Below are 17,369 nucleotides of genomic sequence, written 5' to 3'. Positions count from 1 at the left end.
CTTAGAATTACCAAGTGATCCAAAAATGCCAATAGAATATTTTATAAAGACTTTGATTTTGTATAACTTTGACTCTGAGAATGTAATAATGCAAACTTTACACATATTTTACTGGTGGATTTTTAAAAAAATATTCAATAGCAAATGGAATTTTCCTCATTAACTACACTTGGTGTGTAGGTTTGGGGTGTCTTTTTGGTGTATTTTAATGATTGAGGTTCTCTCATAAAGTTGCAATCTCATGTTGATCATGTCCACAGTTATCTTAAGGTTTGACTGAGTTAGACAATTAAAATGGCTAACTCTCATGACTGGTAGTTTATGCTGGTTGTTGGCTGGCAGCTCAACTGGAGCTGTCAATAGAAGTGCCTACATAGTCTCTCTATTATGTATGTCCCAGGTAGTTGGATTTTCTACATGATGAGTGGTTTCCCATAGAGTGTGTATCCCAAGAGAACCAGGTAGAAGATGCAGGACACTTTCTGACCTAGACGCAGAAGTTAGGCAGCATCACTTCAGTGACATTCTATTGGTTACAATTAAGAAAGAGAACATAGGGCCCACCTTTCAGAGAAAGAAGAGTTATAGAATGGTCAGGCAGGCTACAATGGAGTATGCTTACTTGAGTATTTTAAGCCTCTTCTAAGTCACTAAACTCTCTCCAGAGTCCACCTGGATATACTTACCAGCTGGAAGGCTTTAAGTGGCATGGCTCAGATTATAGTAGGTAATATAACCAACCTGCAGAAGGGAGCAAATTTACTTTATCCTCATTGGTCAAATTTCAGGGGTAATTGGAAGCTACCTGCTGCCCCATGCCAAGTCTATCTTTAAATTTATTTTAGATGAGACCTAATGATGTAAATAAGCTACTGAATATATCCAGCTTACTTTCCATCTCTGGGGAGGCTATACCTAAGTAGGTATCAGAAATCTCAAGTCGCTCTGAAGATCTAAAAAAACTAGTGCAAAATGTGTGAGAAAGATACAGGATGGCATGGGAAAATAGGCTGACCTAATCATATTCATGATTTGATGAGCTTCCCCCTGAACCAATTCAACATCTCCCTTTTCTTCAGGGATCAAGAATAAAATAAGTTGTGATGAGGAATGACTCCCTATACTGTAATGGCTACACATTTTTCTTGTTTACAGGGCATGGAGGGAGGGAAAAGGAGGAGAAAATACATACAGGCTGTGTGGTGGTGGCTGGTCTGTCTCCTAAATTAAATAATCTCTAAAACATCAGGGTCCCCGGAGACAAGGAGAGAGAAGGGGCCAAGGAAGGCTGTTTTAAGGAATACTCTTCACTTTTATATGTTTTCATTATTTGAAAAGACCAAAGTTTGTTAATGGATAGTTTTAAGCATGATGATTCAGGGCTGCGAAGTGGTCTGACAAGTTAAGATAAACACATAATAGAGTTCAAAGTATGAAAGCAGTCCATTTGTTATTATTAATGATATTGTTATAGAGAAAACGAACTGAAAATAATTTGTTTCCACTAAAAGTCAGAGCTCTGTTAAATGTAGGATATGAGCCCACTTATGTGGTTATTCATAATCACCACAGTTTCCTTATTCCTTGTCTGCTCTACCTATGGACAGCACAATAAAAATAGTAAATCTTCGTTCCATACCTACTAAATATTTAGCATATATATAATCATTTAATTTTTACAGTGATACTACAAAGTAGATATCATTTTCTCTAATTTACTTGAACATACACACACAAGCACACAAGTTTACACAATCACAATGAAGAATGCAGCAAGTCACTAGACTTTGCAATTTGTAGTTGGCAGGGTGTCCATTTGGGTAGGCTGCCTCAGCTACTGACCCTCCTCTGCTAAAGTGAATCAGAGCCAGATGCTAGTTAAAGCAGTGAAGACAGATTTTATCAGAAACTTTGGCAACTGATGTTGCTAAGGCATTTTGACAGGGGAAGTCTAACCATTTAGAAAATGTGCTGATTAGTGTGAGTATATATGGGTAGCCTTGTGCTTTGGGTAACTTGATGAAATCTATTTGCAAGAAAAGGAAGGGTCGCAGGGAGTTTGAGGGGGAACCACTTCCCCACCTTGCCCCACAAAGGGCACACAGTTTTTCCAGGAGTATGTTTTTGAGCTATGAAGCAAGTGGCAACTACTTGATCCAAATAAAAGCTAAAGGGAGAGTGATGGCAGCATCATGGCAGAGTGAGCATTCCCAGTAATCTCTCCCCTCCACTATACAACAACAAAAAAGACACTCATACTCCAACAGAGGACATCCACACAACACAAAAGACGTCTGAGAGACCCACACAGCCATATGACAGATAGTGGAGAGGCTGGAGCCCCACCTTGGAGCAGGTGGAACAGGGTGAGAGAAAACCTCTCTCTCTCCCCAAAAGACTGGGATCCAGGACCACAGGTAGCCTCTGAGAGGGAAGGAACAGGAGCAGGGACATTCATTCTTGGGAACATCAAAGAGACAAAAGGGCCCTCGCAGCCTAGGGGAAAGGCCCTACCAACATGAAAGCTAATGCACGGGTGACCTCATCAAGTCAACACCCCAGGAGAGCAGATAGTGAGGGCAGAGTGAGAAAATCCTGAGAGTACTCAGAAGAAAGCACCCCTCCCCCCACCTGCCCAGCACCAGCTCCAGTGTCTGGGAACTTGGCAGGACATAGAGGGCTCAGAATATGCAGCTCTTGACCCCCACCCAGTGGTGATAGGCTGTAACTGTGACCAAATAATACCACGATGTGCAAAAACAGAGCCATGCCTATAGCAGTATCAAAAATTATATTAAATCTCCAGACCACAGAGAAAATGACAAGTACCCACAAATCAGTCCAGAGGGCTGAAATTTGTAGTTTAAATGACAGAGAATTCAAAATAGCCATCCTCAAAAAACTCAACAAGTTAAAAGAGAATGTAGAGAAACAATTCAGTGAGTTCAGGAGCTACTTCACAAAAGAGATTGAAACTATAAAGAAGAATCAATGAGAAATACTGGAGATGAAAGACATAATGGGGGAGATAAAATATGGATTACCTGAACTCTTGAGCAGACATAGAGGGGTGAATCAGCATAATTGAGGATAGACATGTTGAAATGCTAAAGATCAAGGAGGAGAGAGAACTAAGACTAAAAAATGAAGAAAGTCTCTGAGAAATATCTGAATCAATTAGGAAATGCAACGTAAGAATTATAGGTATTCAAGAGGGAGAAGAGAAGGAGAGTGGAGCATAAAGCTTGTTGAAAGAAATAATAGCAGAGAACTTCCAAAACCTGGGGAAGAAGATGGAAATCCATGTGGAAGAGGCTATCAGATCTCCTAAATATGTCAGTGTAAAAAGACCTAGTGCAAGGCGCATGGTAGTGAAACTGGCAAAAGTAAATGACAAAGAAAAAATACTAAGGGCAGTAAGGCAAAAGAAAATGACCTACAAAGGAACCCCTATCAGACTTTCAGTGGATTTCTCTGCGGAATCCTTACAGGCTAGGAGAGACTGGAATGACATATTCAAATCTTTGAAGGACAAAAACTTTCAGCCAAGAATGCTCTATCCAGCAAAAACATCCTTCAGATATGATGGAGAAATGAAAACTTTCCCAGATAAACAAAAGCTAAGGGAGTTGATAGCCACGAAACCCCCCCCCCCCCAGCCACACACATAAGAAATCCTCAAGAAGGCCCTCATACCTGACGAAAAAAAAGGGAGGAAGGGATTATAAAGCATGGAGTAAGGCGATAAATAGGGAAACAAAATCAGAATATTGTAGCTATACATCAGAACAGGTTAGCAAATACTCAAGAATAGCATTAAAGATAAAGGGAAGGAAAACACCAAAAACAAAGGTAATCTTGTCATTTTAATCACAAACTCACAACACAAGATGGAATCAGATGTGAAAAAAACAACATAGGAGGGGAAGAGGAAAGAGCTGAATTGGTTTAGTCTGAGGAAATGAGAGGCCATCACAAACTGGACTATCTTACCTACGAGATTTTGAATACAAACCTCATGGTAACCACTAAACAAAAAAGCAGAACAGAGACACAAATAATAAATAAAGAGGAAACAAACAAACACATCATAAAAAACTACGTAAATCAATTGATAGACCAAAATACACAGGACAAGAAACAAAGGAAATGCAGAAGAACTGGAAAATGAGTGATAAAATGGTAGCATCAAGCTGTCATATATCGATAATCACCCTAAATGTAATGGATTGAATTCTCCAATAAAAAGACACAAAGTGACGAGATGGATTAAAGAACAAGACCCAGCAATATGCTGCCTCCAGGAAACACATCTCAGCTCCAATGACAAACACAGGCTTAGAGTTAAGGGATTGAAGATGATACTCCAAGCTAATGGCAAACAAAAGAAAGAAGGTGTTGCCATACTTATATCAGACAAAGTAGACTTCAAGATAAGACAGGTGAAGAGAGACAAAGAGGGGCAGTATATAATGATCAAAAGGACACTCCACAAAGAAGACATAACACTTATAAATATCTATGCATCCAACACAGGAGCACCAAAGTACCTAAAGTAATTGTTAACAGACCTAAAAGAAGATATTAACAATAACACAATAACGGTAAGGCACCTCAACACTCCACTCACATCAATGGATAAATCATCCAGACAGAAAATCAACAAGGAAACAGTGCAATTAAATGAAAAGCTAGACCATTTGGACTTAATAGACATGTATAGAACACTCTATCAAAAAACAGCAGAATGCACATTTTTGTCAAGTGTGCACAGAACATTCTCAAGGCTAGACCATATGTTGGGAAACTTGTCAAGCCTCAATAAATTTAAGAGGATTGAAATAATAACAAGCATCTTTTTTGGTCACAATGCTATGAAGCTAGAAATTACAAGAAAAAAGCTGAGAAAGGGACAAAGATGTGGAGACTAAACAATAGGCTATTGAACAACCAATGGATCATTGAAGAAATTAAAGGAGAAATAAAAAAATATCTGGAGACAAATGAAAACGAAAACATGCCATACCAACTCACATGGGATGCAGCAAAAGCCATATTAAGGGGGAAATTCATCACAATACAGGCTCACCTTAACAAAGAAGAAAAATTCCAAATAAGCAATCTCAAACTACACTTAACTAAATTAGAAAAAGAAGAACAAACAAAGCCCAAAGTCAGCAGAAGGAGAGAAATAATAAAAATAAGAGCAGAAATAACTGCTATTGAAACAAAAAAGGCAGTAGAAATTATCGATGAAACAAAGAGCTGGTTCTTTGAGAAGGTAAACAAAACCGACAAACCCCTAGCCAGACATACAAAGAAAAAAAGTGAGAGAGCTCAGATAAATAAAAATGAGAAATGAAAGAGGAGAAGTAACAATGGATACTACAGAAATACAACAGGTTTTAAGAGAATACAACAAAAAGCTATATGCCAACAAAATGGACAGTCGAGAGGAAATGGATAAATTCTTTGACTCTTACAACCTCCCAAAGCTGAATCTAGAAGAAGTAATCTGAATAGACCAATCACAAGTAAAGAGATTGAAACAGTAATCAAAAGCACCACAACAAAAGAAAGCCCAGGACTAGACAGCTCCCCTGGAGAATTCTACCAAACTTTCAAAGAGGATTTAATACCTATACTTCTCAAGCTATTCCAAAAAATTAGGGAAGATGGAACACTTCCTAACACATTCTCTGAGGCCATAAAGAAAGACAAAATCATGCTGTTTGCAACAACATGGATGGACCTGCAGGGTATTATGCTAAGTGAAGTAAGCCAGACTGAGAAAGACAAACACCAGATGATTTCACTCATATGTGGAATATAAACAAATGCATGGACAAAGAACATAGTTCAGTGGTTGCCAGGGGAAGGGGGCTTGGGGGTGGGCATAGGGGGTGAAGGGGAGCACCTACGTGATAACGGACAAGAAATAACGTACAACTGAAATTTCACAATGATGTAAATTATTATGAAATCAATTTTAAAAAAGCTAAAAGGTCCAAACTATTGTTTTTCTAGTATATCCAGTCTTTTGCCCTTTCCATGGTGAGTCCATTGTGTAAAATGTACACAATAACGTGTGCAATGGATTTAAGAGCCATCAAATGGCCATCTTGATGTTTCCAAAGTCTGAGTGGATTGAACATCCAGCTGTTTCCAATCCGGTTCTTTCTGAGTCTGAAGCTGTTATTTGGGTTATCCAAATATCTTTTATTATTTCCTTAAGAGTCATCCTAAAAAAGTTGTCTCCCATAAGAAAGAGTGAATAATTCCACCAGGGTTCTGTAGCCTTGAAGCAGAAACCAGGGGAATAGTCCCAAATCTTGGAAACCAGTTGGATTTCTTGAGTGATTTGAGAAGAGGCTGGTAGTTTAGCATATTTATCAGCTGGGTAAATTTATTTGCCTGGGCCATTTCTGAGTTTTTTATACTATGTTCCTCTGTTTTAACTATAGTAATTTGATGGGGTAATAATAATGTCTCTAGAAGTTCTGTTATTTTGGGTCTATTTTTGACTGGGGTACCAGCTGCTGTCCTGAATCCTCTCTGTTTCTGTAACATAGCAAAATCATGTGTTACTCTAAAGGCATAGCAGCTGTCAAGATAAATGTTAACCTTCATTCCCTCTGCTCTTATGCAAGCCTGAGTGAGAGCAATTAACTTAGCCATCTGAGCTGATTTAATGTTTAGCAGGGCTTGATATTCAAGAGGTTTGTATTGATCAGTGATGGCATATCCAGCCTGGAAGGCCCCATATTTCTTCCGGTGGCAGGAGCCATCAACATAAGTAATGAGATCAACTTATGGGATGGAGTTTTCTGATAAATCTAGTTTAGGACAAGATAATGATCTGGGGTTAGTGAAGCAATCATGGGGGATTCTGTCAGTGGGTAAAGGAAGCAGGGTTGCAGGGTTAAGTTTCTGACAGCAATGTATCGTGATGCAAGAGAGGAAGATTAGTAAAATTTCATAAGAAGTAAGTCAAGATGCAGAAAAGTGTTGTGTGTTTTCATTAAGAAATTGGGTCTGCACAGCATGAGGAACATTTACATCAAGTGGATGACCTAATAGTAAATCTGCTGGGCCCAATAAGGCATCTCTTTGCTTTGACTTCCCACCCTTGAACTTCCCATTTTTGCCCTGCTTTTTTCCTTGTTCATGTAATGAATGAGGGTTCATGCCCTTGGGGTATTATCCCAGAAGCATAATGGACACCAGAGACCTGTGGGGTATTATAGGTAGGCCTTAGATTCAGTAGCTAAGGCATATCCCCCTTGCCTGCAAGCTGTGGCGGCAACTGCTGCTGTTTTGCTGTTAAGTGAGTCAGGCCCCTAGCATGGCTGGTTACCAGGCTCAGGGGCTCACAATTGCTGTAGGCCTCTGGCCTGCTAGGTGTTGTCAGCTGTCTTAGGAGTACACTGGGTAGGCCCAGCCCCAACAAGCCAAACTGCGTGTGTGCCTGCCTGTGCCCCCCTCCCCCCTAGCAAAGCAGTCTTGCCCCTCGCACACGCCCTGCCCTGCCCAGGCAACCCATTCACCCCACCTGTGTGGGCCTAAAAGTTCCCTGAGAGCTTGCTGGTGGGCAGAGCCAGTCCCTAGGTTGGGCTGGCTAATTTGGATTAAATTGGTACTCAAATGGGCGTGGCAAACACCTGCTCTAACAGGCCAAGTGAAGAAATCCAATGGCATCCACCAGCATTTGTATCAGCACATCTGCACTAGGTCACAACAATGGCTGCTGCCTGTCTGTGGGGAGGTGGGCCCAGCCACCTCCTGCCTCTCTGAGATGTGCTCAGAGCTTATCAAGTGAGTCTCTTTTACCAAAGGGCTACACACCTTTCTTTCTGGTGATTTTGTGTTGTTTTCCGAACAGGTGACTCTTTGTAGACCCCTTAAGAGTAAGCTTTTCTTTCTCTTATGTTCGATTGTTTTTCTGGAGGTTTTCCCCGTTGATTTTAGTAGCCAGCAAAGCCAGGCATTATGGTACTTGTCTCAGGTTGTGCTGAATTCAAAGGCTGCTTATTGTGGACTTGCTCTCCCACTCAGATCCCCCACTCCTCCAGGAAAAGTTTCATACCTTGAGATTGCTCCCAGACATGAAGTGCTATGGCTAGAATGTGGCTTTTTTCTCAGCAGAAGTGTATTTCTGCTTCTTCCACCTCTGTCAGAGTTGTCCCTTGTGAGGGTTCTTTTTGTCCAGTTTCCAGTTCTCTCTCAGAGGTAATTGTTCCACATGTAGTTGTGAATTTATTATGTCCATGAGAGGAGGTGAGTTCAGTCATCCTATGCCACCATCTTCCCAGCAATCCCCCAGGTTTTTCTAACTATGTTATTGCAGTGCCATAAGGTTGCATTGTGTATTTTCCAAGTTTTTGGAAATGCTATCATCATAATGCTGGGCTAATGTCTGGAACTCAGACCTGTTTGCATTTTGCCAGTTAACATTATTTTCCTGTAATATGTCATGGAGCTCTGGTCTGAGACCATTTACAAAGCTTGTGGTCAGTGCAGAGGCTGTTTGGGAAGTCATTTCTAGCTCTGAATGCTCTTTCCATCTTGTCTCCAATCAATGGTGATATTCCTTTTTTGTTTTTGTTTTTGTTTTGCTAGGAAAGATTCGCCCTAAGCTAACATCTGTTGCCAATCTTCCTCTCTCTTTTTTTTTTCCTCCCCAAAGCCCCAGTACATAGTTGTATATTCTAGTTGTAAGTCCTTCTAGTTCTTCTATGTGAGTCGCTCCCACAGCATGGCTACTGACAGATGAGTCGGTGTGGTTCCGCACCTGGGAACTCAACCTAGGCCACCGAAGTGCGGTGTCCTGACTTTAACCACTAGGTCATCAAGGCTGGCTCAGTTTCATCTCTTTCTTGGTTACAATTTTGAATATATGACCTATCAATTTTAGTGAGATAGACCTGAGGGATGGCCTCTAGTAAGTTTTCTCTGACTTCTCTCAGTTTCCAGTGGGAATTGAGTAGTCTGAGACTCTTGAAGATCTTCAGGAATGGTGGTCCATTTGGCTTTTTAAACCAAAGGGAAGCATCTCCAGGCCCAACCAATAGGTGGATAAGTTGATATAAATTGAGGATCCCTGGAGAGTATGCTCCTAGATCAATTCTAAGTTGTTCAGTAAACCTTTCCCTTTCCTTTTGGAGGTCAGAATAGTCCTTGGTGATGACATGTAATTCAGAGCAATACCGAGGTTTGAATATTATCTCTTCTGTCAGCCTCACTTCGAAGGGGTACCAGCTATACTCATCTGCAAAAGGTGGGGGCCTGGTGAACTTTATGGTTACAGGGAGTTGAGGAACTTGGGGGTGTGACTGATGACATCAAGAAATGTTGAAAAAGAACCCTAGACACTAGTTGAAGTGGTAAAGATAGGAAAAAAGAGACTTCAGTATAGAACTGAACTCAATTCCAAATATAAGAACAAGTGGGAATTTATAGACAAAGAGGAAGGCAAGGGGGTCAGTGGATGGAAAATTACTAAGAGGAGACATTAAGGGTAGAGGGATTCTTGCTAAAACAACTTAACTGGATTCTTATTGAAGGTGTACTAAGGTGATCAGATATCAAGGGTGGACAATTTCTCTCAACTAACTTAGCAGGATTCTTGCTAGAATTGGACTCAGCAAGGATGGATGTGGAAGCCCAAGGTCAAGTCCTAGCTGAGAAGAGGGCACAGAGGAGCCTCTCTAAAGTTTGGTTAAGGAGAGAGTCTTTGCCATCTGCTTCCAACTCCATTTCAACAGACACCCCTGTTCACATCCCTACTCTAGCTTGGTGTTCTGTGATTTTCAGATTCAGGCTCTTCTGATCTGTGTTAGACTAAAGGACATAGGAGATCTGCCAGCTATATTTTTAAAAGCAAAAGCACTGAGAAAGCTATTAAACATCCATGTTCCATTAGAGTTATCTCCAAAATTAGCTTTGGCAGATGTTGGCAAAATGGATATCCTACTGGGCAGTATAATTTAAGGAATACCACATATAGGAAGGGATAATTTCTATAAATAACTGTCATCACACACTGGGGTCTGGAATTCTTCTATCTGTGTCATCCCTTTGTATTAAGGTTGTTATTTTTAAAACTTGCTACCCTATTCTCTCCCCTAACTGTTCCCCCGCAAAAATAACTACACACACAAACCCTTAGTATTTAAACATGAAAGCTCTATTTCGTCTGTTTTATTCATTTGTGCTTCTAAATAGCTTGTTTGAGTGAGAAAGTCCATGGCTAAAAATGTAAATCAATAAAGTAGAAGTCTTGCAAATCGCTAGGTAATTAAGGAGAATTTCCTGGAAGCCATGCTGACCCCGATTAAAAGGGACTGTTTGGGCTATGTAAAAATAATCTTGGTGTAGATGTGTATAGAACATTACAAGTTTGAAAAGGTCACATAGTTGAGGCAGTGCCAAGAAAAAGGAAGAAAAGGAACTTTGGAACTAAGTCCAGTGGTTTTCAACCAGGGACCTTGATACCCCTCTTAGGGAGTATTGAAAAATCCATGGGGAGTGTTTGATTGAGTATTGCAGACATTTAAAGCCTCAGAGAAGGAGTTCTAAACATCCTGCCATCCTCAGGACTGCACAGATCACTGGGTCTGGTGTTGGGCAGGTACCTCCTCACTGTTGCCACTCTACATTGTTCATTGTCCACCTCACCCAAGTGCCAGGTTTGAAGCTCATGTCTTCAGAATCTTCTGCCTCTACTCTTCCTTGATACAGCCATTTTAAAGACACTGTAATAACTCCTCTTAGCAACTAGTTCCATGTCACTCTTTCTTGCACCATCCCTGGCATGGTTCTCCATGACTTCAACATCCACTCAGATGAAGCGTCCAGTACCGTTGCCTCTTGACTTGTTGTACTCTTTCCACACTTTCAATAAAAGGTCAATTCTTACTTCTCATCTCACTTAACTTGTGTCCATCATCTGGTGCAGTTCACCACTCCTTTCTTGAACCATTGCCCTCACATTACCCTCAGAGTATCACAATTTTTTGGATTTTCTCCTCTGTTACTGGCCACTCTGTTACTCAGATTCTTTCAGTTATCCTTTCTCATTTCCCTAATCTTTCAACATTGTGTCCCAGGGCTTAATCTCAGACTTTTCTTCTATCCATACTCCCTCTCTATGTGGTTTCACCAGTCTAATGACTTGACCATCTGTGTGTTGAAGAAACTGAAAATTATATTTCAGTCTGGGCCTCTTCCCTGAACTTCAGAATCGTATAACCAATTCTCTATTAAACATCACTATTAGTATGCTAATATTCATCTTTATCATAACATTCCCAAAAACAGATTCTTGAATTTCTCCCCAAAGTGATTCTTTGTAAAGTCCTCTCATTTCAGTAAATGACAGTTTTATTCTTGCATTCTTTCAGGCCAAGAAACTTCGAGCAAACTTCGACTCTTCTGTTTCTGTTGAACTCACCATCTGATCCATTAGCAAATCTGTCAATGATTTCTATAAATTATAAACAAAATCCAAGTACTTTTCACCATTACTACTACTGCCATCTTGATCTAAGCCACCAACATCTTTAGCCTGGATTACTGCAGTTTCTTTACTTGTCTCTTTCTATCTTTTCTACCTACAGCCTATTCTCAGAATAGCCAGAGTGATTCTTTTAAAGTATATTTCCACCACTTATTTGACCAGTTCCCCTAATCGATTCCTTTTTCCTGTGAGTTCCTAAAATCCTTATTTTCTGTAGCATTCATCTAATTGTTGATATATGCTATCTTTTCAAGTTTTAATTTGCTTTGATTTTACATGTATTTATTTATATGGCTCATTTTCCCTAGTAGATTACAAGCTTCTTGAATACAGGAACCTTTTGTTATACTTCTTTGTATCCCCCATTAGAGATAGGTAATAAACATAGGGACTCAGTATGTTTGCCAAATAAATGAAATAACTGGAGGTAAAATATGCCTTTAATATTCTAGATGGAGATGTCGTAAGGTCTTAGCTTTCCAATATTGTGAACATAACTCTAGCATATCATTTCCCCCATATAAGATGGTAAGATATAAGAAAAATTAAAATCAATCTTTTAAAACTCCCAATGATTCTATAAATATAGGATACATTTTCTGTAAATCTGTTGAAATAAATTTTACCACCACCATACCCAATCTTACAGCATATTTTAACTCTAGTAAGGTTAAAGATGAATTTAGCTGATTCTAATGAAGTGGAAGTAATGATAATGAAGGAATACCTGTGGAGTGTCTCTTGAATTGTATTTCTCTTGAAAGTTATACATTTCCTGAAACACAATTAAAATGACTCTCCAATTTTCTCTAATTATTTTTTAAATTGGATGAGCATATTTTGCACAGACCAGGGCATCCACTAAAGTCATTTCAGAAAACCTTTTTCTTGTTTCCTCATATATTCTATAGGAGGCCATTCACATCATAAATCACAAGTTGAAACTATTGCTTCAACAGTGTGTTCTCTAATGTAACCAGCATTTTTGTTTTTCTTCTAAAAGTCATAAATTTTACTGACTGCTTCAATTTTTATCTTCTCTTATCATTAGCAATAGCTAACATCTTTAATTTTTTTATTTAGTTTTCAAATTAAAATACTGATTTATAATTGCATATGGGATGACTAAGACAGAACAATATTTGCTAGGGATGCTCAAGGATAGGCCAGGCTCAGTGACTCGTTACTTCTTCCTCAGTTTGTATAATTCAAATTTGTGTCTTATCAAGTTACAAATCACTCTGCTAGTAATGTCAGTACTTCTCAGGAATGCTTGAGACTACACAAGCCATAGCCGTCAGTACCAGGGAACAAAGGTATAATTGGGAAGTCAGTTTAAAAGCAGGCATTTAAAAAGATTTATCTCACCAAGGAGAGGTAGATCATTATATTATTAAGCAATTGGATCTGAACATCGTAATGGCAAAACTATAGTAATAACTAATGCACTGGTAATTGTCTGTGTGATACAGATTTATGCCAAACCTGAATTTAAGATTATAGGTTGGATATTCATTTATAACACATTCATTTTTCTGAGTCTGGGCTCCTCCTGTTTCTTCTCTCTGGCTCCAAAAGGGCAGGGATTTCTGAGATGTCTTTATATTTGTCATCCTCTTCCGCTTCCCATGCTGCCTTTGCCTGACTGACGGCTCTACTCGAGGCCCCATGAGCTTCCTGAAGAGCCCTTTATCTGCTCATGTTTCCGTCTTCCTCAAGGCCAATGCTGCCCCTGCTTAGGCTTTCTCCTCAATTGACAGAAGCCCAGGATTTCAGTGGAGCCCGGAGAAGCTTGCAAACACGCATAATCACAGAGGAGACAGGAGCGGGACACTGCGCTATCACTGTAGTTCGATAATGACTTCTCCCCGAGTAGTGATGGCTGCTTTCACAGCCAGCAGGTGCTGTTGTGTGTCAAGAGCAGACAACCGCCATATCCCGCGTGGGACTAAATCTCTGATCCATCGGTCTCTCTCACTCGCATCAAGAGAGCAGCACCTGCAGCTTCTTCCTCGATAGAGGATCTCTCTTCCCTATTCCCCCAGGAAATTCAGTCCTAGGCCCCAGGCTCCTGTCTGCCCTGTTCCTTACTGGAAACCAGTCTAAATCCTCCCCATTTCTGGTTAAAGTTTTCTCTCGAGTTCATTTAAGAGATGTGATTGAAATCTGATGTGACAGAAGTTTAATAAATGATGGCTATTACGTTTATTATCCATGCATAGAGCCGTTCATCAATGATGTTTTTTCTCAGTTTCAGGCATAGCCTTAATGTTCTGCTTGGATTTTGTTTCAAAAAATAGCAGAATGTGTTAAAGTAGAACAAATTGCATAGCCCACTGATGTCCATAAACATTTTCCCCTGAGGATCCCAGACTTGGTTTCTGTGTCTCAACTTTAAGACATACAGAAGAGTGAGTCACAATTTTCTAAAAACAGTTGCTCTTTAGAACTATACCAAATTTTAAACTTCTGCTATAAATAACACAAACCTTCTTAAATTAACATTAAACATGTTAATTTTTTTAACTTTAATAAAGAAACCTTATTATTCATGAACCTAATATAGACAGGTGCTACATAGCCTATGAGTATCTGAATAAAATTCTGATATCTGTAATTCTTATGTCTCTAACACCTATGTTCTAGATCTATGAAACCTTTTAGTTCCTGTTTTTTTGTAGTTATTTTATTTTTTGTTTAAGTTTCTTAGATATTCTGCATATTTTTCTATTGGATTGTAAAAAGGTTGGAAATCACAGATAATGAAGTCGATTCAGAGACAGGAAACTTCTTACACTCTGATTATGAAAACATCCCAGCAAAATAACTAGAAAGCATTGGGTTACCCCAATCCAGAAACTCAATTCTTAATAACTAGATAATTAGAAACCAAAGAATAAATGTTCCAACAGCACAATATATCCTGATTGTTTCTCTGTTACAATTTTAACAGCAACAATGCAGTTATATTTTATATACCTTATATTTATTTTTTATATTTTAGAAATATATGTAAGGTATTTTTAAATGTCAGCTACCTTTAAATCAGTGATTTAAAAACACTGCACTAGGTTGAGCTTCTTGAGAATACACATCTGTCTTATTCATCTCATCTGTTTGATCATGCATCATTTGCCTAGCACTGGTAATAAAATGTTAAAACAATAACAACAATGATAATAACTATAGTAATCTTGGTTAATCCTTGACACATTCCATGTGTCAAGCACTGATCTGATGGCTTTACAGGGGTTATTAAGTTCATTTAACAGATAAGAAAACTGAGGTACAGAAAGGTTAAGTAAGTGACCTGAAGCCATGCATCTTGATAAAGCTAGGATTCCAACCCATGTCATCCATATCCACAGTCAGCTCTCAAATCCTCTGCCATAATACTCAATACACATTTGCTGAATGGATCACTGAGTCCCAACCTAAATGTTCCCTGTCTCCTTTTCTGTTTCACTGTTGGACCTATTCTTGGGGGCTGCACTTTACCTTCTACCTGCATCTCCCATCAGTTTGGATTTTACATTCCTCATGTACAACCTCCCATGCAGTGTGCTCCTCCTTGGCTTTATTCTACCAAGGAGCTCCTCACCTTCTTTCACAGTCTTCATCTGAAATGTAATTAACCTCAACATGAAGATGATCACTTGAGTCTTAAATGTCACTCAATTCGCTTCAGATCATTGCAACCCATCTTCAGGCCCAAGAATACTTAATGAGCCTGTAAAGTGCTTTCATCTCAGTTAGCAAGCAGAAAGCTAAACGGGAGTGAGTAAATACCACGGCGAAATAGTTGTATAAACAAAAGACCTTATCATAGCTGTTGTGGCCTGTCATTTTGCATATACAAATGACTGCATTCTCATTTGAAACATTGAGTTCTTGCAGTTTTTATAGGGACTGCATTTTTTCTTTGTACACTATAAATATAAGATGTGAATGAAAAAATCTTTAGGATTCCATTTTGTCACCCTGGGAAGAATGGCACTTTTCAGTAATTTAAAAAATGTCTCCTGATTATTATTCTGTAAGCGTTCCATAAAGTAACAAGTAGCAGGCTCCCAGCTGCAGGGCAGCAGGAATGTTTCACTGTAGTGCTGTTGCAACAGGATAGTCCCTAGTCATCAAAGGCTCACAAAGAGAATGGGGTAATGATCAAATTTAATAGGTTGATGTTTACACTTTTTTCCAGAAATGCTGAGCCATTCACCACAAACTTCCTACCCAACCATGATCTGGAGTTTTTGGTAAAACTTCAGATTGGAGAACTTCTTCCATTTGACAGTGATGGAACTGTCATCAATGTGGGATTTAAAACCCAAATACAGAGTAGGAAATATAAAGCAACATTAGTAATACAGGTGAGTTCTATACAAGCAAGAGTCAAGGACGTTTGATGTTACTAAAGGCGTTAAATGAATTAGGGAGAAAAGGTTTCACCCAGTGATCACAGATAAATAGGAACAATATTACCTTGCAAGGTCAAATTATTTCAAATCTTCTGTCTTGTTTTACTTCTTTTTTGTCCAGCAAAGAAGTTTTAATTATAGAAGATAACAAAAAGATTGTCAACATCAATGGAAAGTAAGAAATTACTTCCCTTTCATATTAAGGAAATGTGGAAGAAACAAATAATGACCATAAAGTGATTTTGATATTGAAATATTATTTTCAATAATATACTTTTCCAAGAACATTATTAAGTATAGGTGGATGTAAGATAAAGATTTTGGAAACTTTTATTAAGAGATATTGTAGACAAGAAATTGAGTCTGAAATGTTGAAGAAAATTAAATACAAGATTAAACAATTTTTGAATTAAAATAATAAAATGTAAAATGAACCATTAACATAAAAGTCTGTTAAAACTGTCATTTCATTAATAGCAAAGGTAAATGCAATTTTGCGAACTTCACAGGTAGACAGAATTTCTGTATTTCATACATATATTCTACTAATAACTGTTAGGCTAAAGACAGCTCTCAAATTCGTTCTGAAAAAATGCCTGTTGCCAGTGTCTATTTTCAGTAGCACAGGCACAAAGGACATATTTGACGACAGAACTCTTAGTACCAAAGTGATTACTAGACTTTTAAATCAGACATTAATTAGTCAGTGCCATGGGCAGAAAAATGTGTTGCTACTGTTTCAATAAACAGAGAAAAGAATAATGTTGAACATGGCTTGAGAAAATTATTTCTATTTTTCATCTTTCCAAGAGTTCTTACAACCTAGGTAATAAAGATGTCAAACTTCTGGAGCCTTGCTGCACACAGGTCTTTGCTGCATTGATACTTGATTTAAAGTGATCATGTTGTTGAACTGGCTTTTTAAAGGAATCTTCTATTTTTTTTTATTTTTTTATTTTATTTTTTTATCTTTTTAAGTTTTTTTCCTTTTTCTCCCCAAAGCCCCCCGGTACATAGTTGTATATTTCAGTTGTGAGTCCTTCTAGTTGTAGCATGTGGGACGCTGCCTCAGCGTGTCCTGACGAGCGGTGCCATGTCCGCGCCCAGGATTCCAACCAACGAAACACTGGACCGCCTGCTGCGGAGCGTGCGAACTTAACCACTCAGCCACGGGGCCGGCCCCTGAACTTGCTTTTTAAGAAATAAGGATATACTTTCGTTCTAAGGGGCGTAAGTGACATCTTTAAAGATAGATTTGCAAATTAAAATGGTGTTCATTTTATCTAGCTTACAATGGACATTTCTAAAATTAATTACTTAGGAGGCTTTACCAACAAAATGTTTGCCTGATTTCCCTGCGTTGATTTGACAATTAAATCACTGCCAGCAGAATTGAAGGTTTCATGTGAGAGAATAAGTTGGTATATGGTATT

Source organism: Equus caballus, chromosome X (assembly GCF_041296265.1).
Source record: "Equus caballus isolate H_3958 breed thoroughbred chromosome X, TB-T2T, whole genome shotgun sequence".
NCBI classification, from domain to species: domain Eukaryota; kingdom Metazoa; phylum Chordata; class Mammalia; order Perissodactyla; family Equidae; genus Equus; species Equus caballus.
This window is presented reverse-complemented; position numbering follows the sequence as displayed.